General features: G+C 36.0%; 1 long non-coding RNA gene and 1 other non-coding gene across 2 annotated transcripts in view; one reads left to right on the top strand and one right to left on the bottom strand.

Annotated features, from left to right (window-relative positions):
* The window catches only part of LOC149934381 (uncharacterized), a 124,676-nt gene extending 117,370 nt beyond the window's left edge, over nt 1-7,306 (top strand). The window contains exons 2-4 of the long non-coding RNA XR_016472389.1: nt 3,744-3,800; nt 6,650-6,689; nt 7,221-7,306. This is a non-coding gene — a long non-coding RNA (uncharacterized LOC149934381). The remainder of the gene's footprint in view (nt 1-3,743; nt 3,801-6,649; nt 6,690-7,220) is intronic.
* Nucleotides 7,307-16,171: 8,865 nt separating this feature from the next.
* TRNAF-GAA (transfer RNA phenylalanine (anticodon GAA)) lies at nt 16,172-16,244 on the bottom strand. Its single transcript has one exon. It is a non-coding gene; the product is annotated as a tRNA-Phe (tRNA).
* Nucleotides 16,245-23,766: the final 7,522 nt, after the last annotated feature.

Raw genomic sequence — 23,766 nt, forward strand, 5'->3', positions numbered from 1 at the left:
ATAAAATAGCCAGAAATTCCAAAGAAAGGCTATTTGATCCGAGATTCGCGTTTTTTGTTGCTCGAAGACCTATTGGTACGAGTTATTAGTAAGTTTTTTAATTGCTTCAAATTTGTTTAGGATTTAGCTATATTATCCCTTTTAATTATGGACTAATCTACTTTTTCGCGTATTTTATCATCCTTCGCAGCGTCTATAGGTGGTTTCTTCTAACTTAACTTAGCATTGGAGTGTATCATAAGGGCCGAAAGAAAACTAAATTATATAAATAATAAAATGACTAATATCAACTATAACGAACGGCTATAAAACTAAATCCCCTGACTTTTTTACTAGTTTTTTTAATTCCCTGACTTAAAGAATTTGGTTTCAAATTCCCTGGCTTTTCCAGGTTTTCCCGGTACTGTTGCAACAATGTTTTAAATGGAGATTCAAGTAGCGAAATTTTCCACACTGATACATTCCATCTTTGTAGTTATCTTTATACACATTAGTTGAGAGAACATGCCAAACCAGACAATCATTTGATTGTAGTCTTTTAAAAGGATATTTAATTCTTTTCAGATTTTTAGTATAAAAATCCTTCAGTTCTCTACCATGCTTATATAAATAAATCTACTTTATTTTATCTTATTTTGTCAACCATTTTAAAATATTTAATACAATAACATCATAAATGCAAAACACCCAACAATCTCCTAACCCTAAACGGACTTCTTGAACAATGTTCCAATTTACATCTCTAGTTTCAGAATTAGAATACGGTCCATGTTGTTACAGTACCGTTGGTGGAAAATATTAGTTTCACAGCTGATGCGAAGTAATTGGCGCTAAGTCTTAGAGTATCGTCTCTTTTGACTTCTAGTTGATACCCAATAGAGCCTTTTAATGTGATTTACTAGGAATTAGGGTCTCCGTTAAATTTTGAACATTTGTAACAACTAAAATTTACAAACAATAATAGGTGAATTATTTTTTAGAATTTTTAAATCAAGTGCAGTAGTAAAAATTTACCGAGTGGATCTACTAGTGATAACTAATAATCACTTTTTTTCATTATTTTGACCTTTTCTGGACAACTCTGAAATTCTAACCTAACTCTAACCGTGATGTTTTCGTTTATGTTTTTCAAACACAAGTTTTTCAATCAAAGGGAGTCCCTCCACATTTTCAGTTTTAGATTATCAAGAGCACTGAGGTTTTTTAAAGAAATCACACTGTGTGTATCTATGGCTTACGAGTAAACATTAACCGCAACTTCCAAAAGTATTTTAGTTATAACTTTCGATACAGTACTTTCAACCGGGAGTGGTGAAGAATTTTATGTTTCCATATAAACATCTTTAGTGTTAACTGTATCCTTAATATTCTTTATTTTTTCAGTTTCAGTGGATGCATTAAACATAATATTAGATTTATAATGTTGAATTTTTTTGTTGATGTAGGTTTTAGATAAAAATCACACTGCGTATATTTGGGTTTTTGGAAGCAACATAAATTGTGCTGGATTTTTTTTCCTGGCATTTTAAATCACACAGGTTGCAGTGCAGAATTAATTATGACATAATTTACATGATAACTTACAACTAGTTTCAACCAGTTATTAACTACCACGGTACCACCAAGGCCTAGACCTCGATACAGAGATTACTTCGAAATAACACTAAATACCGGGTTAAATTCAATTAAAACCTTTAAAATATAAATCGCTATTAAAATTTACCTAGGGCTAGAAATGCTCTACCCTAGCAGTACAAGAGAATAGGCCTATAGTGCATAGTAATTTAACGTGTCATCATAGTGGTATATTGGGGCATGTAAGACCTAATTGTCCTGTGCTACAGGGAAACCAATAAGCAAGGGTTGGAGAAATTGTTCGGTATCTAGCCCAGCCATAGACCAAAGAGACTGTACATAGTACTCAGCCATCTAGTAAGCTATGCAGTTTCTTAGGAAACCTTGGAGAAGAGGAGGTGGTTCTGTAGGGTAAATCAAGATACCTCTAGCACAGGCTGTAAGCTCGGGACAGGAAGGGGGTGGAAGGTTCCCGAGGAGAGTAGTTTTTTCAGTCTGATGTACAAATTTAACGACATCTAGTGGTCAATGTTAAATAATTTAAAAAAATTGTTAGTTTCAAATTCCTCAATATGATGGCATCGCTTTCTGATGGTTTTGAGCACATCTCTCCACACCACAAAGACGGATCCCCACGAGACTAAGATGGATCTCCAAGAGGCAAAGACGGAAATCTACGAAACAAAGACGGATACAACCAGAAAAAGACGGAAACTCATGAGACTAAGATGGATCTCCACAATACTAAGACGGAACTCCACAATACTAAGATGGACTCCCAAGAGACAAAAACGGACCCCCACTAGACCAAGACGGATCTCCACCAGATTTAGACAAATCAATCATACCCTTGTTGTTTTGGATTTTAATTCAATTCGAGATTGTCCAAACAATCGAGGACAAAGTGCCCCTTTAAGCTTCTTTAAACTAAACTTTAATTTTTACACATGATTGCTGACACTTAAGAACGCCTTTAGATTAAGAATATCCGTCAAATAGAAAAATGTATTGACACAAACCAGATATTTGGTTTATACAATTCACGCGTTAATTAAAATTTACAGAAATGAAACTTTACTTTATCAGTAGGATGTCACTCTAAAAAGATAACACGCAACATCTTTCGCTATTATTTAAACCTTTGTTTACTTGTCTAGATAAAACGGCCGCTAATTTAAATATTTGATAGCGTCACCGTGTGTGTTTGAAGGGTTTCGACTAAACAATGTCATAAGTTTATAAATTATACGTCTAGGTTTTAATCACACATGGCCCTCTGGAGGATAAATGTTGTGTCAGCAATACCATTGTCATTTTACGAAACCATATCGAAAAACCTTATTACAATCTTGTAGAAAGTGTCAAAACAAAACAGTTCTGAAGGCTTTTTTGAATTCATGAAAATCATATGCTGTGTTTTACGCCTATTGTACTTTGGGTTATTATAATAAGAGCTACACTGATAAGTTATCGGCATCTCCAGAGGCCGTACAAATAGTCATAACATAAAACACGTTTGAAAAGTACAAGTCACGCTTAGAATTATGTTTTCGAGCAATAATACATCGACGAATTTGGCGAAGATTTTCCTGGTCTTCTAAGTTTATCACTTGTACTAGACGTGCATTGTATGAATCTCACGACAGGCGTATCTGCCTAAGCCGTTAAAACGAGATGTATGCCTAGCTAAGGGCAACTTTTAATGGTAGCGAATTTCCCTCAAATCGAGATTAAGTGCACCTCATTACGGTACCAAATGTACCGCGCGTATAACTCCGCTTAACCATGTTAATTGTAAAATAGAGAGAACCTGGGTACCTTTAATTGTATAAAAACCATATTTTTCCTCTGTAATATTTTTGATAATAAGTAATTGATATACATGTGTTTACTTCGTTAGCCCCGCACTATTTTGATTCCGAAACGTATTTTAAAAAATCGGCTGCAGCCTGCAAAGGTATATTTTTCCAACTAAATAACATGAATAGTATAGGTGATTAGTCATGATACTTGCGATGCAACTGATAAAAAGACGTTAAGTTTGAAAAATTTTAATTTTCATTTAAATAGTGGAAACAGTCATTACACCGGTACAAAGAGATTAAGAAAATTGTGAATTTGGTGTGTTCTTAAGAACTGCCGAACGAACAGAAATTATCTACTTTCAGGACCGTTGAAATTTTAATCATGGAGTTCTACAAAGATAACGCTTATTTTAAATTCAGGTTTGTACATTTAAAAAAATATGAGCGATAGCGGCACTATAAAGTTATACTGAAGTAACCTACCATGGAGTTTCCAAATATATCTCATTCACTTGATAAATAATTTGTTGAAAGTAACCAAAAAACCTAAACTTAAGTTAAATAATGATTTTTTAGAATTCGTGTTTAATGAGAGCTTCGTGAATCGACCATATTATTATTCTCAGACAAGCTTAAGTCTTTTATATTGGGTTTAACTATGTAACTCTATTAAACTAGCTATCTTTTTAACCGGGGTTTTGATAATTTTTTCCCATTGCGCTCTGTATGGTGGGTTGTAAACTTCAAGAGGTTATGGGCCCAGCACGCTTTCACCACGCCAACGCTGTTAAGATATTTATCTGAGTTTCTTGGTCTCAACTGTATCCTGACTTCACTTACGATGGACAGCCTTCGTACTGTCAGGTCCCGAGAATTGGCGAAGCTGCGAGATAGAAGTCAGCTATGTCTTTACAATATGATATGTAAACGACGTTGTCACGGTAGATAAGACGGAACCTGTAAGGACCACAGCCACGGAAGAGACATAGCAGTTTTCCCTAGGAAGTTTCAAGTAGCATTCAGCACCACCAGCGCAATGAGGTCAGCCATACCACAAGGTACAGAACATGATTGCAGATTGAGCGACACTGGAAGAGATGTGGGAGATTTTTGATTAAAAGTCGTTAAGCCGGCTTAGAAATCTTCTCGCACAGCTTATGCGAGCCTAAAAATCTTCCCATGTCGACATGGTAACCCACCGCGCTCAATTACGTTTTCTGTCGGCTGATATTTTGACGATTGTGAAGAGGGATAAGAATATATTTTTTGATAACCGTATCCTCATCGCTCAAAACAAAACGTCGCACGCGTCGCTTAGCTTGAAAGACTAGGGTGGGGTGGCGGAATGGTTAGCACTTTCGCCTCGTATCAAGAGGACCAAGGTTTGATCCCAGCTTGCGGCACTGGGTGAAATCTCGGAACACTTCCTTCCGCGTTGAGATTGCAAGTTTAGGGGTTTCCCCCAAGCTCTTCGGTTTCCCTTCCATAAAAACTAGTTGTTGGCTCGCGTGGCATGAAGGGCTTGCCACCACCCTCCTACGCATCGTAACTCGGCTACCTGAATTAATGGATTAAAAAGTAGCTTGATGACCGAGGCCTAAGGTGGTGCCTTAGGTATTAGCTAAGCGGATAATTAGTACTTCTGATCGGCCGTGCTACACTAGACGGATATTCATACTCATCCAGGTTCATAGCTCTTAGAGAGTACAGCAGTAGCACCAGACATTCTTCAAGTCAGAATCCAAGTAGATACCGTCCGAAATGCTTTAATTGAGGCCAACAATAATTGAATAAAGCCGAAGAAGTCGACAGGAGGCAACGGAACCGATGGAAACAGAAGCAGTAACAACACCAAACCCACCGACGGCGTAGGTCACTTCGGTGCAAACTGTCTGAATGCTCGTTTATCAACCGAAGCTCTCTGGTATATCGATTTCAACGTCCTGTGGTTTGTACAAAAATAATTAAGTCTAGCCTCGTCTACGTCTTCCTGGGAAAGTGGAGTCTCTATTCCGTTTGGATAATAAGGTGGAACACCCGTCTGGTCCAGTGTACCTTATCGCAGATTCGGGGAATGATAAAAGAGCAAACCTACAAGTATGGCATCAAGACAATTGCCTCGTAGCATCTAAGCTGAAGAAACTGGGCTACGAATCTACCGATTAGAAAGATTCTGGGAGGGTTGCGTCTCTGGAAACATGAATTGTCATAGCTGTGGCACTAGAATCGAGAAAGCTACGAAACTAGAAGAAAGATTCCTTTCTTACCTCTGAGGCTTAATTCCGACGGCTTCTATGAGCGGGAAGCGTTATTATCTTCTCTTCCAAGACATGTACTCCAGCATCCGTATAGCATATTTTCTAGCCAAGAAGTTTGAGGTTGTTAACCGCCTCAAGGATTTACTCGCACTCTGTAAAAATAACGAGTGTACCCTTTGAGAGCTGATAATGTTACACAGCACGTAAGCGACGAATTCTGCCGTATAACTTCGCAAGAAGTTGGCTTAAATCATCGAACCTCAAAGCCGTACAATCCGAAGCAGGATGGAGTAGTAGAGAGGGAAAATCGGTTGATCATGGAATCAATTCAAACTATGCTGCATTCCAAGCCAGATCTACGGTAGAAATTTTGGGCATAGCCCTGAACACGATGACGTACATACTCAACCGAACTGCTCCGACACGCGTTGCAGGAAAGACGGCATATGGATTGTGGACTGGAAAACTGAAAAGTGTTTGATCCCAAAAATCAAGATCAAGAAATTTCCTAAAAAAGCTAAAAGAGTATCCTCGTTGGTTACGAAGCTAATGCAGGCGGATACCGTAGCGACGTTCTGGAACTCATTGACTTTATACGATCTCAAAAGATCAGATTCAACCCGGAAAGAGGTACAATGAACAACGCCCTAGGACATCTTTAGTGCCCGAGTTTAGCCTCGACGCTGAATGTCGATTTGTCAACAGCGTATTTGCCGATAAATTTAAACTCGTGAAAACAAATAAAAAGCAAAGATGGTGTCGATTAATTATGAAAATAATTATACCTTACAAAATTAAAATTTTTAAAAAATATTTAAAATTAAGGGATCTTTACTCAAGATTAATAACTAAATGACGTTCCTGTGCTATAATGATAGATTGCGGAAAGTTTGTCTGAATTCTCTATCCAACCTGCTGAAGTTGGATAACCCTGGTGGTGCATTTAAATTTAAACCTCTTTTTACTTATAGTTAGTCGGAATTTATTGAAACTGATTTTCTTTTTAAACAGGTTTCCTACCGAACTTCGAGCAAATTATGCAACGGTAGAGGTAAATTTACTTATTCATTCGCGTAGTAACGGCAGGTTCTATTCTCCCTGTATGCCGAATTTAAGACAATAGTGACAACCTTTGGCAGCCAAATACATTGTATTTTACGACAAGTAAGAACACCATACCCCTTATTACATTAACAATGAGCAGAAGGAATTCCAGAGATTTCCGATAGTTGTCTAAATTGTCTGAAATATATGGTTTATATATCATAGTCAAAAAGAGATTTTGATGAAATAAAACACGATGAAATATTTAATTTGGATTATATGGAATAAAATATGATAGCACTCTGCAAGAAATGAAAGTTGGATACCTACTTTTATGGCTGCTTGGTTTATTGAAAATGTTTTACTTGTTAAAGTATAATTGAAGTAATTTAGTTGACATTGAGGCATCGTTTAAAATTAACCGTTTTGTAAAACAAAGCATATCTATGACATTTGGGAATTTGTGCTGATCATAAACCGATTTTTAAATTTGCATTTATCATGAAAACTGCGCTATTTTAATCTTTTTCATTAACAGGAATCATGGAATATGGATAAAACTCCCTCTAAATACAATTTTGTTAGTGAATATCACAAGACAGCTTTCAACATTTCGTAATATTATTTTATCAAATATGAAAAAAAATATTAAACGTAATAGATTTGTCTAATATTAAATTCAAATACACGTAAAAAAATGATATTTCCTAGAGAGTACACATCTTAATATTGTAGAGTAAACAGCCTTGAATTATTTAATTTATTGTTTCGTTTAGACCAAATTACCAGGATCACAAAATGCCATACGCAGTTGTGACAGATTTTGAAATTCAAGCCATGAAGTTTGCAGTAAGTTCAAAAACTACTCATACCAGAAATATAAATTTATTTTTCAATACGGTTTTTCGAATCGTTTGTTTGGCAGTTCCTAGTAACATAGGTAACTAAATAAATTTGAATGCTTTCAGCATAATATCCTCTCAAATCTCTATTTTCAACTAAATACATAATAAAACAATCATTCCGTTGTTTCATCATATGCTAAAAGTTTTAATTTTTGTTTTACTATAAGCCTTACGAAAACTTTTATTAACATTTGCATCTGAAATTGGGGAAATTTGATTTTATCTACTGCAATATCAAAATTGATTCCACGAGATTCAATTTTTATTAAACCATTTTGGCTTTCAAATTGTATTCAAATTTTATTTAAGGTAAAAGGCTAAAAATCATTATACATTTTGACATTTAATAAAATTATACATTTCGATAAGGAATACCATTATATATTTTCTCATGATTACAATTTGATTAAGAAATTTTGAATTTAAACGTTTGAGTAGATTGTAGAAAGTTTATCATTGACTATTTAAAATATTTATTTAAACCATGACAGTAATAAAAATCGTCTAATAATAATTTTTTAAACAAAATTGAAGCGATTACCATAAAGACCCATTTCTGCAATTAGTCGTGATGCCGTTGATCATTAAGTCACATCTCCGAAAAATTTCTTATTGTAGACTCCAAACTTGATGACATTACTTAAGATGGTATTGTTTAAAATTTATTTTTAAAACATGGTAAGTGTAAGTTTACAATTTAAGCTTTATTTCACGAAAAAACATTGGCCGCGCTATTTTGAACAATCCTTGGTTGGTACATTGTAACACTAATTTCATGGTGGTTTGTTAATTAGCAACATATTCCCATTTCACCTAGTAACGGCCAAAAATAATTTGCTTCATTTCCGATATTTACTAAATCACCAGACAATAGATTGAAATAGTGAAACGTTTTTTTGTAAAAATATCTATATTATAAATTGATTGTTCTACACAATCAGTGAGATACCGTTATTTCACTGTATACATGTGTTGGTTTAAAATGCACCGATAAATGAGTAAGGTTTCTCCGTCATATTTCTTTACTTAAAATCTGTCCAAACCTTTGCCACTTCATTAACACTTTTGAAGTCGCCGGTCGGATGACTGTAGGAACATGGTATGAATTTCCGCAGTAAATAGAAGGGAAAATGGCGAACACAATGCGAGATAAAGGTGGCAGTGGCAAGGGCCACGTTTTGACGTGAACAAAGTCTATATGACTTAGCTTTACATTTCTGGGAATAAGATTGAAAACATAACCACTTATTTCAACACAAATTAACAGGACAAACATCTCATAATGATTCCTGTGGAGCTCTCAGCGTTTTATAAATTTTCCAAACATGATGAATTATTCACTTATTGGTCGCCAACGGGAGTCGAGGGTACCTCGGACACCATAATAATAACTAGCCCACCCATGAAAAGAGTTTCATCAACAATCTCATTTTTAGCAATGGATACTGAGGTACGTCATTATTTCTTAAAATGAATTCTGGGTTCTAGAATGAACGTGTTAAAATTAGAGCCAGAATTTTAAGAATTCTTATGAAAAGTCGTAACCTCATTCCAACCTGCCGGATTATTAATTTCTTAAATAGTAATTTATTCAAAATCCATTGCTCACTATTTTTATTAATTTATTAAGATAAATAACTGAATGTTGTAATTTGGTAAAACCGTTACATAATGGTCCCTTCCCCCTGTGGTGGTTTGTACTTTGATTAGTTGAATAATTTCAGAACAAGCCTAATAATCATAATTTAAAAAATCAAATCTTGAATATTTAAGAAATAATAAGTGGAATCAGTTAAAAGTAATTTTCTTTTTCTCTAAGGTAACAATTGCAATTCTTGTGGTAGTTGCAATTTTATCACTCATTTCGACCATTTCTAAAAGTATTGAAAAGGGGGCTAGAATACATTTATTAGAGAGATACATCTACAACGTTTGGGATTCTTCGTCAATCTTGTGCTTGGAACGTAAGTATGGCGGTAGTTTAAAATCCATAGCATTAAGCTATATTGTCACGCCAGTAAATGAGGATACAATCTTAGAAACATGATTTATTTTTAAAAATATTAAAAGAAAATATTTACAAGCACAGTGAACGCGAGAAATAGTAACCGCGGTTTGGGTCCACTTGCGCAGTTTTCATTTTCGCAGTTTCCATTTGCGCACTTCCCACAGTTTTCGTTTGCGCACGTTCCCAATTGCGCGTTTCCCATTTGCGGAATTGCTATTTGCGCAGCTCCCCATTTGCGCAGTTTGTCATTTGCGCAGTTTGTCATTTGCGCAATTTACCATTTGCGCGCTTTTTCCCGATTGCGCAGTTTCCCGCTTGCGCAGTTTCCCCGTTTGCGCAGTTTCCCGTTTGCGCGATTTTCCTGTTGCGCAGATTTGTTATTTGAACGGTTTTCCCATTTGCGGGGATTTTTATGACTTAAATATTCACTATTAATCCTTTTTCCTAGAAAAAGGGTTATTTCTGGCAGGTAAATTTAACATTACCTTGTTTACCATCCAGCTGCGCTGCTAGTGTTTGTTTAATGTCCGGTTGGGCTGTAAATACCAAAAAAAATTAGTTTTTCTTAGTTAAAATAACATTCGTTGAATCAGTCTCTTTGGAAAATATATATAGTCCAACAGCGACTCGAAGCTTCTCGGCCTTTAGGCGAAGATCATAGTGTAGTAACTGTTTGCTGACAGTTCCAGCTTTAAGGACGATTTTAATGATGGCCATACCTTTTAAACAATTGTAGGCGGCACAATAAAAACGATACAATAAAAAATGATAAAAAAACGATGTTTAAAATCTAAAATAAACAGGAATTGAAAAATGTTTCAATTTTAGATAAAAATGCTGCTAGTTCCTTAACACCACTTTTAAAATGGTTTCCGTCATAGGGCAATATACGTCCTCTGTCGTAGAACACCTCCTATATGAAAACGGTGCCTGATATAAACCTGATACCCAAGGAACGTTCCCTGAAATAAAGAATCAATACCTAAACTTAAGATTATATCTAAGAAGGTTTTCACTCATGGTTCTGAGGTGATCTTGGAATTTTATGGCAATTTTGAAGCTACCTTTCAGTATAATACGACATGTCCTAAGGTTGATTTATATGTTTTGAATTCCAACACGGAATCCTTTGCCAGTATTAAGCTAGCAAAGCAGCTCTGCTCTTCACTTATTACAAACGATTAACACTATACGCACTTATTGCAATTACATTAACGAATACAAGAATCGTAATAAAAATAATAATAATAAATAATCAGCTAGACTAGTCATCTAGCGATTTGAATTGTCTTTAAACAGGTGGCCGGGTTACAATGCCACGCGCACGCGAGCCAACAGCTCAATACACTTACTATTACCGTTAACCTCTAATCGATTTGGAAAAAAATAAAGTTACTCAATCGAAATTACACATTTGAAGGAGCATAAATTTACCCTTAAGAAAATTGAAAAAGTCATTCGAGACGTGTCACAGCTAACTGGCGCGAATAATGTCAGTATAACTTCTCGAAATGCTATCGGTGCATTCCTATGTTGACCACCATTGTAGACTCCTTTGGATACTTACAAAAAAGAACTAAGAAGAAGAAAGTATGTTCACTTAATCAATTGCTATTTACAATTTAAAGAATTTTTGGCGGCCATTTTACAATATGGCTTAAAAAAACGTTTGGCCCTAAGTTCTTTTTTGGTTAACGTTAATAGTGAGTGTAGGGAGCTGTTGACTCGTGTGGCATGAAGGGTTTGCCACCACCCTCATGCGCGTGGTAATTTAAGGCATAAGTATTCGCTCGATGATTTTGCCTAAGGTGGTTCCGTTCAAACCTGAAATGCCTGTACTATTTTTCAAAGGTGACCTAACCTAAATTTTAAGCTCTATTACCTGGCAATCGGGGAAGAAGAACCAGAGAAACTGGTCATCTTTAAAGAAGGTGGAAATATCCAAAAAGGAAACACGTTTTAGGCCACTCCACAAGTCCAAAAAACTATAAATATTCAGCTATGTTTCATTTTGTTACTTTTCAAAACCTATTTATACGATACTATAAGCGTAAATTGACATTTGGGTAACATTTACTGTGGTGCGCGAGTGGCGTTCTATATGAGCATGTCATGTCAAAGTTTATATATAACCGATAGAACATCAGATTCTACAAAACCATAGTCGGAGTAAGACAATTGCTTTCCCTATCGGTTTCCGCGTCATTGATCCAAAACCAAAAATTGTATTTATTCTATCTCTGCGCGAAATAATGCCTACCATATGAATAACCATAAATGTCGGAATAGTTTTTTCTGATACAGTGTATTAATAGTTTTTATTAAAATGCTATTACGCATACGATAAATTAATTAAAAATAGATTATTAGACCCATCCCGACCTTTAATGCAATTTTAACTAAAGCACCCCTGATAAAAGTATTACTAGAATATACAGGTTGTTTCAAAAGGTTATGCAAATATTTTAAGGAGTTGTAGGGGTGAGTTGAGAGGTATGCCTGTTTCCCCCCATTTTCCGACGATGAGTTAAAAGAGCACCAGAAAGTGTGGCCTACTAGCCCCTGGAAGTAGGCTGCAACAAGCACCAAACCAAGCAGCAGATAAATGCGAATATTAAGGTTTGGGTTCGTGTGATAGGTAGAAAGGACTTTCTAAACAAATCGAGGTAACCAGCGTAAAAAAGGAAACTTAAACAGTATTTAAAGTCCCTGCTGCTTGGTTTAGCGCTTGTTGCAGCCTACTTCCAGGGGCTAGTAGGCCACACTTTGAAGCTCTCTGGCACTCTATTAACTCATCGTAGGAAATTGGGAAAAACAGGCATACTTCTCAACTCATACCCTACAACTCCTTAAAAATTTTGCATAACCTTTTGAAAGCCCTGGTGTATGTATTATCTTTTAGCATACCCGACCATCTCGAATCTATTATCAGCCAGGATCGCAACTGGCGCGTGGTTACTCGGAGCTACGTTCGTTTTGAACATAATGGCTTGCTACTTGAAACTCGAATTTACAGTTGAAAGCTACGATTATATTGAAACGATGGATGATTTAATGAAGAGAAAAAACCTCCCAGCGCTGATGCTCGAAGGCAGTTTCGAAATAAGGAATTTCCGTAATCAAGTAAGCTGTTTAGCTTGCCATTTTCATTCTCGATAATAGTCAATAAGCACATTTTGAACAGCCCAATCGCGAATTAAACTTACAAAATATTGAAACACTTTTGTAATTTGTGTCAGTAATAACGCTCTTGTGTTTAAACAAAAGTTTATTTAAAGATATTAATTTCGGGGCATATTTCCGATTCTTTAATCTTGAAAAATTTACATCCAGTAGTCGTTAGTATCGACCCAACTAGTGTTGATTTTTACCGTTACCTTTTGTAACACAAAAAACTGTTATTTATGATATCAACAATGACCAGGTAACTAGAAAAATTCAGCTTGCCTTAAATTAAATACACGTTTTCGTGACTCGTTACCTTTTATTCCAAAAGCAGGTAACTCTAAAATTAGTTTTGTTTTACAATTAATTTAAATGAACGTTTTCATGTTTCGCTACCTTATTTCGAAAACCAGGTTATTCTATATATTCACTTTGGATCAAATTCCTCTAGGGTTTATTAAGTTAATGTACAAGAAGAGTGAAAATTAGTTCAAATATAAATTGATTATTTAACATCGGGTGATTGTGTGTACTTAAATGTCTGTGACATCTTGTTTTAAGTTAAATTATGCATAAATCAATAGTAAAATACATCTGGAACATATCGCCGATATCAGCATTTTAGAAAAGAACGAATCATTCGCCCATACACGGTGTATCAAGGCGGCCGGTCAGGGCATTTTTCTAAAAAACTATTTCAGCGTATTCAGGGGGATAGAGATAAGAGTACCAAAAGTTTTATATTGTATGCTATGGGTCCCTGCAAGTTTAAAATTTCATATGAACCATGGTTCTAATAAGCCCCGTTTCAGAGTTACGAGTTCTCAAATATCGGCCTAAAAAATTTGAATTCTTTATCCTTCCTTGATATGCTGTGGAGAATTCTCCATGGGCATCGTTATCACCCTTACCACTTACGAAAGGTCCAAGCCATAAGCGAAGCCGACTATCCTCACCGTATCAACTTCTTCCAGTGATTTGTGGACAGTGCACAGGACGATCCGCAGTTCCCAAATATCATCCTAGCATGCGATGAGGCCTATTTCTCCCGAGATAATATTCTCAATTTGAACAATAACCAGCAGTGGAGCCAAAACAACCGTCACTGAGCTAGAGTTTTTAAACGAGCTTTACTAGAGCTACTGGAGGACGTTCCGTTAGCGACTAGACCAGTGGCGTAGCTAGGAAAATTCGGCCCTAATGCAAGATAAGGAAATAGACCCCTGTGACATGTCAATTTTTGTGCGTACCAATGTACGCGATTGGCCTATTTCCGTCACTTGCTTCCAATATCGTGATAATAACATCACGGTAATATTATCTTTAAAAATATACATGTATACGGCGTTGTTTCGTGAGACAGCCGTTCGGACAGTCAACTAAGTAAAAGTTTATGGACCCCATTACTGGGTAGGGCCCCAATTCACCGCATTGGCTGCATTGGCGTTTTTACGCCACTGAACTAGACAGCCGTGCCATAAGAGATCATCTTGATGCGACCTTTCCTTTGAGGTGGGTAGGATGAGGAGGAGCCATTCCATGGCCGGCACGATCTCCCGATTTGAACCCATGCGATTTTTATCTTTGGGGAGATCTCAAAGACTTAGTTTACAAACCAGAAGTACAAGAGTTCGACCATTTACTTCAGCGCATAATTGATGGATGTGACACTATTCGTAATGCACAAGAAATCTTTGAAAACGTTTGTCAATCAATTTTACGATGCTGTCGTCGTTTGTGCATTAGAGCGCAAGGTGGGCATTTTGAACAAATGTTGTAATTTTTTTACTTATTAAAAAAGATAACAAGTTCATTAAGTGTCCTTGGTTTTTGAGTATTTCTCACTACTAGGGCTTAGCTGATGTTATCATAAATTTATGTTTTGATATTTGACAATCTGTTGATCATTTTATCGCTAAAAAACAACCAAGACATTTATGAAAACAATTGGGGTAGAGAATAGTAAATATTTCGATGATTTTTAGGCCGATTTTTGAGAGCTCGTAACTCTGAAACGGGGCTTTTTAGGGCCATGTTTCATATGACAATTTAAACTCGTAGGGACCTATAGAATACGATAAAAAAGTGTCGGTACTCTTATCCGTTACACCCTGTTTATATTGGCAAGTGAACGTTTTAATTGGTTAAGTTCGGAAAAAATATCGTAGTTTTTCTAAAACATTGTTTTCACGGATAGGCGTCAGACAAAATGTTTCAATGATAATGGTTTAAAGTATACTCTCGAACCTTCAAATACCATTGGAAAAGGTAAATTTTTCCTTAGATAATACGTCATAGACTAAACAAGTTGATACTTCCTAAAAAATTTATTGCAGAGCCATTTATATTTTAAGTTATAAGTATAACATACTTATGTGTAAGTTTTTTATTCAAAAAAAACAATTAGACATTTAAGAACTACTAGATACATAAGTACAGGCTATTTGTCCATGATATCAAAAGTAGGAGGCCATGAACAAAGCATAGTGGTATTTATTGATATTAACAAAAGATAAGGAAATGAAGTTCTAAAGTCTTAGAAGGTCAAAATAATTAATTACAGGTATGGTTTAATAATTCCTTCTACTGCGATGCATATTTCAGCCCAAGTAACCATATTGCGAAGTCACTTCTGAATCAAAAGTCGCTAGATGACTTAGGTAGTGCCTTGGTTAAATCCTATAGCTGATCATATCTGGAGCCACGATACGGCAAGCGTCGATGATTCTCAGGCACAAGTCGTACACATTTATGAGATTTGAGATGAAACCTCACTATTATTCCTACTACTTATTTTACTAAAAATTATGCTTAAAGAAGTTGATTTTATATTTAACTCTTAAATTATCTTTCACTAACGGAAAACTTCGGAAAACACCAAGGTTTACGACCTACAAACAATACCAACTTTTCCATAAAATCACGATTGATCACATATCCCCGCGTCATCTAGCACCAAATATAAAAATTAATATTTTAAACTATATAGAGCTCGCCTGTAGTTAGACTTATCTCTATGGCATATGAGGATAAGTGTACATCCGCTCTTGGACAGCGAGGTTCTTTAACTCGGAAAGCCCCGTCCCAGATTCAACAATAGAACGAGAGGATATCGTTTGAGTAAAGTAATTTTGTATGCATTTGTCAAATCTTCAAGATGACTCCGTGGGTCAGGGAAAACCGTGACGTAGGTGGTGATGTTGTAGTGGAATATTCAAGATGCGTTGGTCAAAAGTGTGTGGTCATGTGGTGCAATACTGAGTTTCGTCCGCGGGAATTCTTTCTATCGAAATGCCTTTTGGACTCCATACTGCAAAATCGCCCTAACTCCTCCGCGCTATATGTAATACACCTATCCTCATATACCATACAGAATAGATGAACCGATGGGGGCGCGCCATCAACTACCCTTGCCGAAACCCGGGATCGAACCAGGGACCTTTAGATCTTCAGTCTAACGCTCTCCCAACTGAGCTATTTCGGCCCCGACGAAAGTGGTTCCGAGTCGCCATTATTGAAGCGCTCCACCAACGAATAAACTTAAGCGACGCCGTGAAATTGGTCTGAAAATAGTTTAATTTAAATGATATTTTTTCCATCGAAGGTGTTGAGTACATATAGGTGCCCTTTTTCTAAATATACCGGTGGTGAGCCGCTGGTGTTACGCAATGGGGGTTTTCACCCCCTTAGTAGTCTTTGCATACACGGCTTCAATAAGTGGCATACTTATTGTGACTTACGTGGTTCTACTTCTGGCGGGCTTTCAGCTAGCATACACCATAGATTAAGAAAGTAGTCTTTGCATACACGGCTTCAACCAGTATGAAACGAACGAAAACGGCCCGACACGAAGAACTCGTATTTTGGATAAGCTTAATTAAACGGTGGACGCATAAACGTGTTTATAAATTAAACGTTTGGCGCGTAAATGCGAATTGTTGCTACAAACAAATGGCTTATACCCTAAGTCTATAATATTTTTCCATAAGTTTGTCACTATGGGGAATATTTTCCTTAGAGCTAGTAACAGAGTGACGTCATCACAAGAATAAAATTTCCCCCTAGCGAGGCGCTGTTAAAAGCTACGTGTGACATGTTAGCAAGTCTGTCTTGTGAATATCTCTCAGTAAATTTTTTGAATGTAAAGAATAGAAATTGCCACAGCTATGTTACAATATTATACACTTCTGCTTATAAGAATAAAGGTTCTAAACGTGTTTAAAAAGTGTTATAGGCTGGTGTCTAGAAAAAGTTCAGATTCCAAAGGCTGTTTTTTTCTGCGCAGGCGAAAGGCAATTCGAAGATCAAAGAATGGATATCTACATTGAACGAAGAGAACTACTGCACATTTTATGACTTGTTATTCATAGAAGGTTTTGAAGATGTTTTAGAAGGAAAGAAAGCCTTGATTATAAACACGATGTATTTAAAACTAGTTCTTGGCGGCATTCTTCAATCTGATCCAAATCTAAAATATTCAATTTTGTCAAACCAACCATGGAATGGTTTTTATTTCGCCAAGCATTCCATAAAATCGGAATACCACGTTATGCCCGTAAATAAATCGTGGATTGAAAATACACCGAGAAGTTCTGAATTTGCAGCAAGAGCGTAGGTATTTTAGTCTAATCTTTGTTTAGGATTTTCGTTAGCACTCAAAGAAATTGATGGTTTTTAATTTGGTGCTTTCATGTTTAACCAGTTTCGTAACTTTTTATTACCGTTTTAACCGTAATAATCTAATTAATCATGTGTGTGCTTTAACAGGGATAGTTTTAATTGAAATTTATTTTGATAGTCACTGTATACCTTTCCTGTATTAATGGCTTTAAAAGTCGCTTGATGACTTAGGCCTAAGTTGGTGCCTTGGTAATAGCCTAGCCTAGCTGAAACCAACCACTGAATGAATTTTCTTATGCCTCAAATAAAAAGAAATATGTATGTAGGTTCTTCCAGCCAAAAGTATGCTGATAAACCTTCTCTAACTGAATGGTGCTGGCATAAGTTCTTGAGCAACATTCGCAATATTTTTCATTATTCAAGGTTTTACCTTTAAAACTGGAAGTTTTTCTAGAAAGCGAATTAAGAAAAATCAAAACCAAAATTGATAATATTTATTACATGGTTTTTACGCGCGAGGCATTTTTTTCTTTCGTGTGAGTTGGATGGATTTTGCACTAGCAAAAAAAAATGTAAAAAAATTTAATTTGATTATTTCAATAGGTTCTTTTTCGACACGAGACCCTTGTACTACACCGACCACAAAGCCTATTACAACTTGGATTACATTTCTTGGAAGCAGCCACCTAAAACCGCTTATGAAGACATTTTATTAGATAACATACTTCCACCATTTCAGCTGCTATTTTTTGGTCTCATCATTGCGTTATGTGGTTGCTTAATTGAGGTAAAGTAACACTTTACAGAGACGGAATTATGTGTTGGTTATTAGGCAATTAATAGCGCCCCTTCAGTAGCTAAAAAATGTGAAATTTGATGACTCATAGAATTTACTTCTTTTTATCTTTTTTCGATCGTTATTTCAAGCATGTTTTCGAATGAAATTTCTAAACTAAAATAATATTTTGTTTAAACCCTATTTGATTAAAAAGAGTTTTCTTGATGCTCTTTAGATTCTTTTCGCAGTGTCATTTCGCCTTATTGAAGAAAAACAGGAATAAAAACGTACAGGAACATTTTAAAAAGGGTTTGGCAGAACCATATTTTAATGACTTAATTGAATATCTAATATTATTTTCTAGCCACGATGAATGTACCACAGTTACTATAGACAAGTAAAATGTTTAAGTTGAAATTATTTTTTCACAGTGTTTTCTTTTGATGGACTGTCAGTCAAACTATTTGAAATATCAATATTTTATGTCCCCTTTTCGAATATTCGCCTAATAGTGAGAGCGCATGGTTACAAAATATACCCGAATTGTTCGAAATTGGTATACAGCTCTGAAAATTTATATACACGTGCCTTGAACTATACTCTCGACTACCTAAATTTTATTTTTCAAAACAACCGACTGGAAAAACTTTTATAAGCAAACAATGCCCTTGTTGCCGAGGACGCGTGTATCTTAGTTTAAATTGTGTTTTTAAAATTATTTTCCACGTTGCACCACATCTCCGCAACTTTAGGAATAAAAAATGGTAAATCGCGTGTAGCTCACGTGGTAAAGGTGGTAAAGTTATGATTTTTTTCGTGTCACAGTACTTCTTAAAACCTGATATGGCACCACATCGAAATATTTTTTTACTTACCGTTTTTAACGATTTTTCGTTTTTCTCCATAGGGAAAAATGGCATATCAGGTTTTAAGTAGTACTATGACACGTATCACCATAAAAAAAGTTCATAACTTTTCCACCTTTACCACACGAGATACACGCGATTTACCATTTTTTATTCCTAAAGTGCGGAGATGTGGTGCAACTTAGAACGTTTAATTTTAAAAACTCATCTACACTAAGATGCGCGCCATCTCGGCAACAAAAGCGTTTTTTGCTTATAAAAGTTTTTCCAGTCGGTTTTTTTGAAAAATAAAATTTAGTTAGTCGAGAGTATAGTTCAAGGCACGTGTATATTAATTTTCAGAGCTGTATACCAATTTCGAACAATTTATGCGCTCTCACTATAATTGATAGGCAAAAACGAATAAATAATGACGAAACATTTTGAAGGTTGGTTCAATTTGCTATTTTATGAAATTTTTTGGTGTAGCTAAATATTTTGCACATTCATAGTTTAAAATGTGTGTAATATCTAAGAGTTTAAAATATCTGTAAATATTTGCAGTAAAGGAAGACCACCTCTATTTTTATATAGTTCTGAGTGAAATTCTGGTTTTAACCAGTTCAATCGGAAGTTCTCCAAGTGTAAATTATGACCAGGTCATTATTCTTCGTGGTGCCGAGTATTACAATAGTCAATACCATGGTCAGTGCTCAATGAATTCAGAGCATTTCCCGGAAGTAATTAAACATCTGTTTAACGCACTGGATATGCAAGACTTGATAACGAATAACGTTTGTCCGATGTTGATTAGTCATTCGTGTTTCCGGATATAAGTGTACGTCAGAGATAAAAGAAGATCCATTAATAGGGGAAACGCTGTTAGAGGCTTATTGTTATACAGGGTGTTTGTTTTTCTCGAAAAAGTTTTTTTTTCAAAAACTATGCTTTCTAGAAAGTTGAAATTTCTACTGTACATTATACGTGCCGGGGGACACTTTCTACCAAAATTGCGGTGCTATAAGACAATTGTAAATGAGAAAATTGTAGAGCGTCACCGAAAACGTACAAATATCGTTAGCGCGAAAAAAATATACGTCTTTTTCACTGAAAAAATACGACTTGAAAAAGATTCCATTGGGAGAGTAGTGTAACTTTATGAAACTCAGAAATTTATTAATCTGGTGTTAAATGCAATAAACACCGCTGAAAAATCGACGAGACAATGGCGAAGAAGGTATTACACGATTTAATTTCGTAGGATGAAAAATGCGAATTTTTGGAAAAAACAAAGAAACATTTTAATTATCTACTTACAAACAATATTTATAAGTACGTTTCGAAAAAACCACCTTCGGCTGCGATGCAGGCTTGGGCGAGAACAATCATATTGTCGAAGGTGGCTTGAATCATTTCCGGGGTTACTTCCCGGCAAGCGGTTACAATTCGTTGACGCAGCTCTTCAAGGGTTTCAACCGGAGTGGCGTACACCTTGTCCTTGACGAAGCCCAAAAGAAAGAAATCCAACGGAGTCAGATCGGGCGACCTTGCTGGCCAGTGTACGGGACCGTTTCTCCCTATCCATCGTTGTGGAAATTCGTTGTTTAGATTATCTCTCACGGCTCTGTGAAAATGAGTCGGGGCACCGTCTTGCTGAAACCACAGTCTTGCTCGTTGCGTCAACGGCAGTTCGTCAAGTTGTTGTTCTAGCTCATTTCTCAAGAAATCTAAATAACTCTGGCCATTTAGATTTTTCGGTAAGAATACTGGACCAATTAACCGGTTTCCAACAAGACCAATCCAAACATTCAAGCGCCCAAATAGATATTGGTGACGGTGTTCATATCCCCAGTGTGGATTTGTGTCTTCCCAAACATGATAATTTTGGTGATTGGGGCCGTCTCTTGCAAACGAGGATTCATCCGAGAATAGCATGTTGCGAAGGAATTGTGGGTCGTCGTGCACGGAATTTAGCAGACAGTTAATTTTAAATCGTCATTAATAGTTTAATTAATTAATTGAATTTCTTCGCCATTGTCTCCTCGATTTTTCAGCGGTGTTTATTGCATTTAACACCAGATTAATAAATTTCTGACTTTCATAAAGTTACACTACTCTCCCAATGGAATTCAAAAAGAAATTATTTTTTAGGCCTAGGGTGGTGCCTTGGGTATTAGCCTAGCCTAGCATTACCATTTTAAACTCTTTTATTATTTCAGGTTGACTAAACTAGCAAAATAATAATTGGGGGGGGGGATCTAGGTTAACCTCAGCATCAAGGATGATGCCATTCATATGCACCATTATACCTTTTGTATATTAGGCACTACATGAATACTAGTTAAGGGAATATCAAAATTTGTTTAACCATGGTATTTTCTAGTTCATATTATCTAATCTGAGGGTTAGTTTAAAATTGGATAATACTTTAACTTTACGAGATATGTTGATTTGAGGATTTCAAACAAGTGCATCAAAACATTGGTATAAAGGATGGACTGAACGCTTTCCAAAACTAGTATTGTGGCATATTTTTATTGAACTATTATTTTGCATTACACAAAATGGTCTTGAAAATTTTAAATTTTAGATTTATCGTCAATCTGTCAATTTTCGGGTGCCATCCTAATTCCAAGAAAAATTATGCTAAAGCGTTACTACCAGAAAAGAGATCGCTAGTAGCTTGTTATCTTTATCTCGAAGACCTGTCGGTCCGAGTATCGCGTTGTGATTTTAAATGTTTTTAATTTCGCTAAGGGTTTATCTTTTTTCCCCATTCATAATGGATTTTTCGTAAGTATGAGCCAAATATTTTTTCATATAACACTCAAGAGAATTATTGGAAAAAAAAACTTTTGTTTTATTGTTACATTCATAAAATATCAGTGAGATATACGCTTAAAACCAGTTTGGTTAGCTCTTATCGCATTCTTAGCGCAGTTTTATTGACTTCGTCGGAAAAGCATATAATGAGAAGTCTTTGAATATCTCAAGATTTATTTTCATTTTAATTTGAAAAATATATTAAGTGAGGACAAACAGTTATGTTTTCTGATACTTCTGTTTTTTCTTGGCCAAATCGTCGTACATTTCCCACTGGTCATTAGGACGCAGCCCGAAACAGACATAATGCCCCCCGGGGGAATTAACTCCCTGAAATGATACGACGGCACGTGCAAAAAATCTCAAGTTGTTTAGGGTAATGATTTTTGGTAATTGACAAAGTTTCACTACTAAGCTTGTTTCGCAATTAAATTTTTCCGATGTATTAGTAGGTTCTACGTAGAACTGGTATTCGGGTAACGATATTGTGTATTTTGTAAAATCACCACAAAATAGACAAGGCACAAATTGCTCCGTCGAAAAATAAGATTCAATTTTTTCTCCCATTTGAGCCACTGATGATGATGAGCATTCAATTGTGGCGTATGGTTTATCCGTTACCCGATCTTTATTCTTGCACTTATTGGAGTTGCAATTGCTACTCTCTTTGAAGCTTGTTAATTTAATTTTTTTTTAAAAGCTCAGCTGCCGATGAATCACACTTCACCTTTATTAGATTGTAAGGTAGGGATTCATTTGGAAAAAAATCTATTAAATTTTTAGCTCTTTGTTTGTACGTACTGGCGTTGATCCCAACTCGCATTACTGCCTTAACGAATGTGTAGAGAGATATGTCGGTAAATTTATCTAGTACGTTTTTATTTTCCCCGAATCGCAATACCCTATGCAAAGACATTGTATGACAGAGTCAAACGCGCATGTATTTGAAAGTGAATATTTAAAATTTTCAATTTTTATCGGCTGCAGTGTTTGGCAGTTAGCATTTTTTAAGAGTCCTATAGGTAAAGTATTTTGTCTAGAAGAAAAGTCAGTTCTTGAAAGTTCAGAGAAATGGACAAAACTCTCAATTGGTTGTTACTAGACTCAAGCTAGCGCCAACATAGTCAAGACGGTCGCGTCGATATACTCGAGCCTCTTACGTCAACATAGTCAATTCACCGAACCGTGGACCACCCTGGCCCGGCTACACCACTGTGCAAATAACATTACCGTATACGGCTGTAGTCTATTCTCGTTATATCTACTGTAAGATTTTACGCCCGATCGGTGTGGTAAATTTTGAAGTAGGTGTTTCTAGAAACGTCGGGCTCCCATCAGTTCCTAAAATATATATCCCTTAGAATAACGTTAAACTAGGATTAGCTTAATCTAGAGTACAGCAATTAGCGCGAGTGAGAATGTATCGTTATTATTATTAGTGGCGTACCGAGAGTGTGGCACCCGGGGAAAAACCCTTGAATGGCGTCCTTTTTGTGTGAAAAATCACCTAAAATAGACATTTTCCTCTTTTTTTTCATCGACAAAAGGTCGCGAGTCAGTTTATGGCGCCCCCTTCTAAGTGGCGCCCGGTTCAAGTTGCATCTTCTGCCCCCGGACGGTACGCCACTGCGTATTATCACGACAACCAATGAAGTAAAATATACTTATGGCTTCAATCTCAAATTCGTTGATCTATTATTTCCGGTGGGCGGATTAAATCATGATTCTGTTAGATTACAATCACACCTGTATCTTTGATTTAAAATGATTTAATCATGATTAGATTTTTATCATGTTTATTAGAACACTTCGATACTAAGTGACCTACCCCGAGATAATTTCATTAGTTACCGCCTCAGGAAGAAATCATTACTAACACAATAAAACAAAACGCCAGAAGCATTTCGTGGGTAAGCCCTAGTTTAGAATCGAAACCATTT

The sequence above is a fragment of the Leiobunum rupestre genome, chromosome 7 (assembly GCF_980474605.1).
Source record: "Leiobunum rupestre chromosome 7, qqLeiRupe1.1.hap1, whole genome shotgun sequence".
NCBI classification, from domain to species: Eukaryota; Metazoa; Arthropoda; class Arachnida; order Opiliones; family Sclerosomatidae; genus Leiobunum; species Leiobunum rupestre.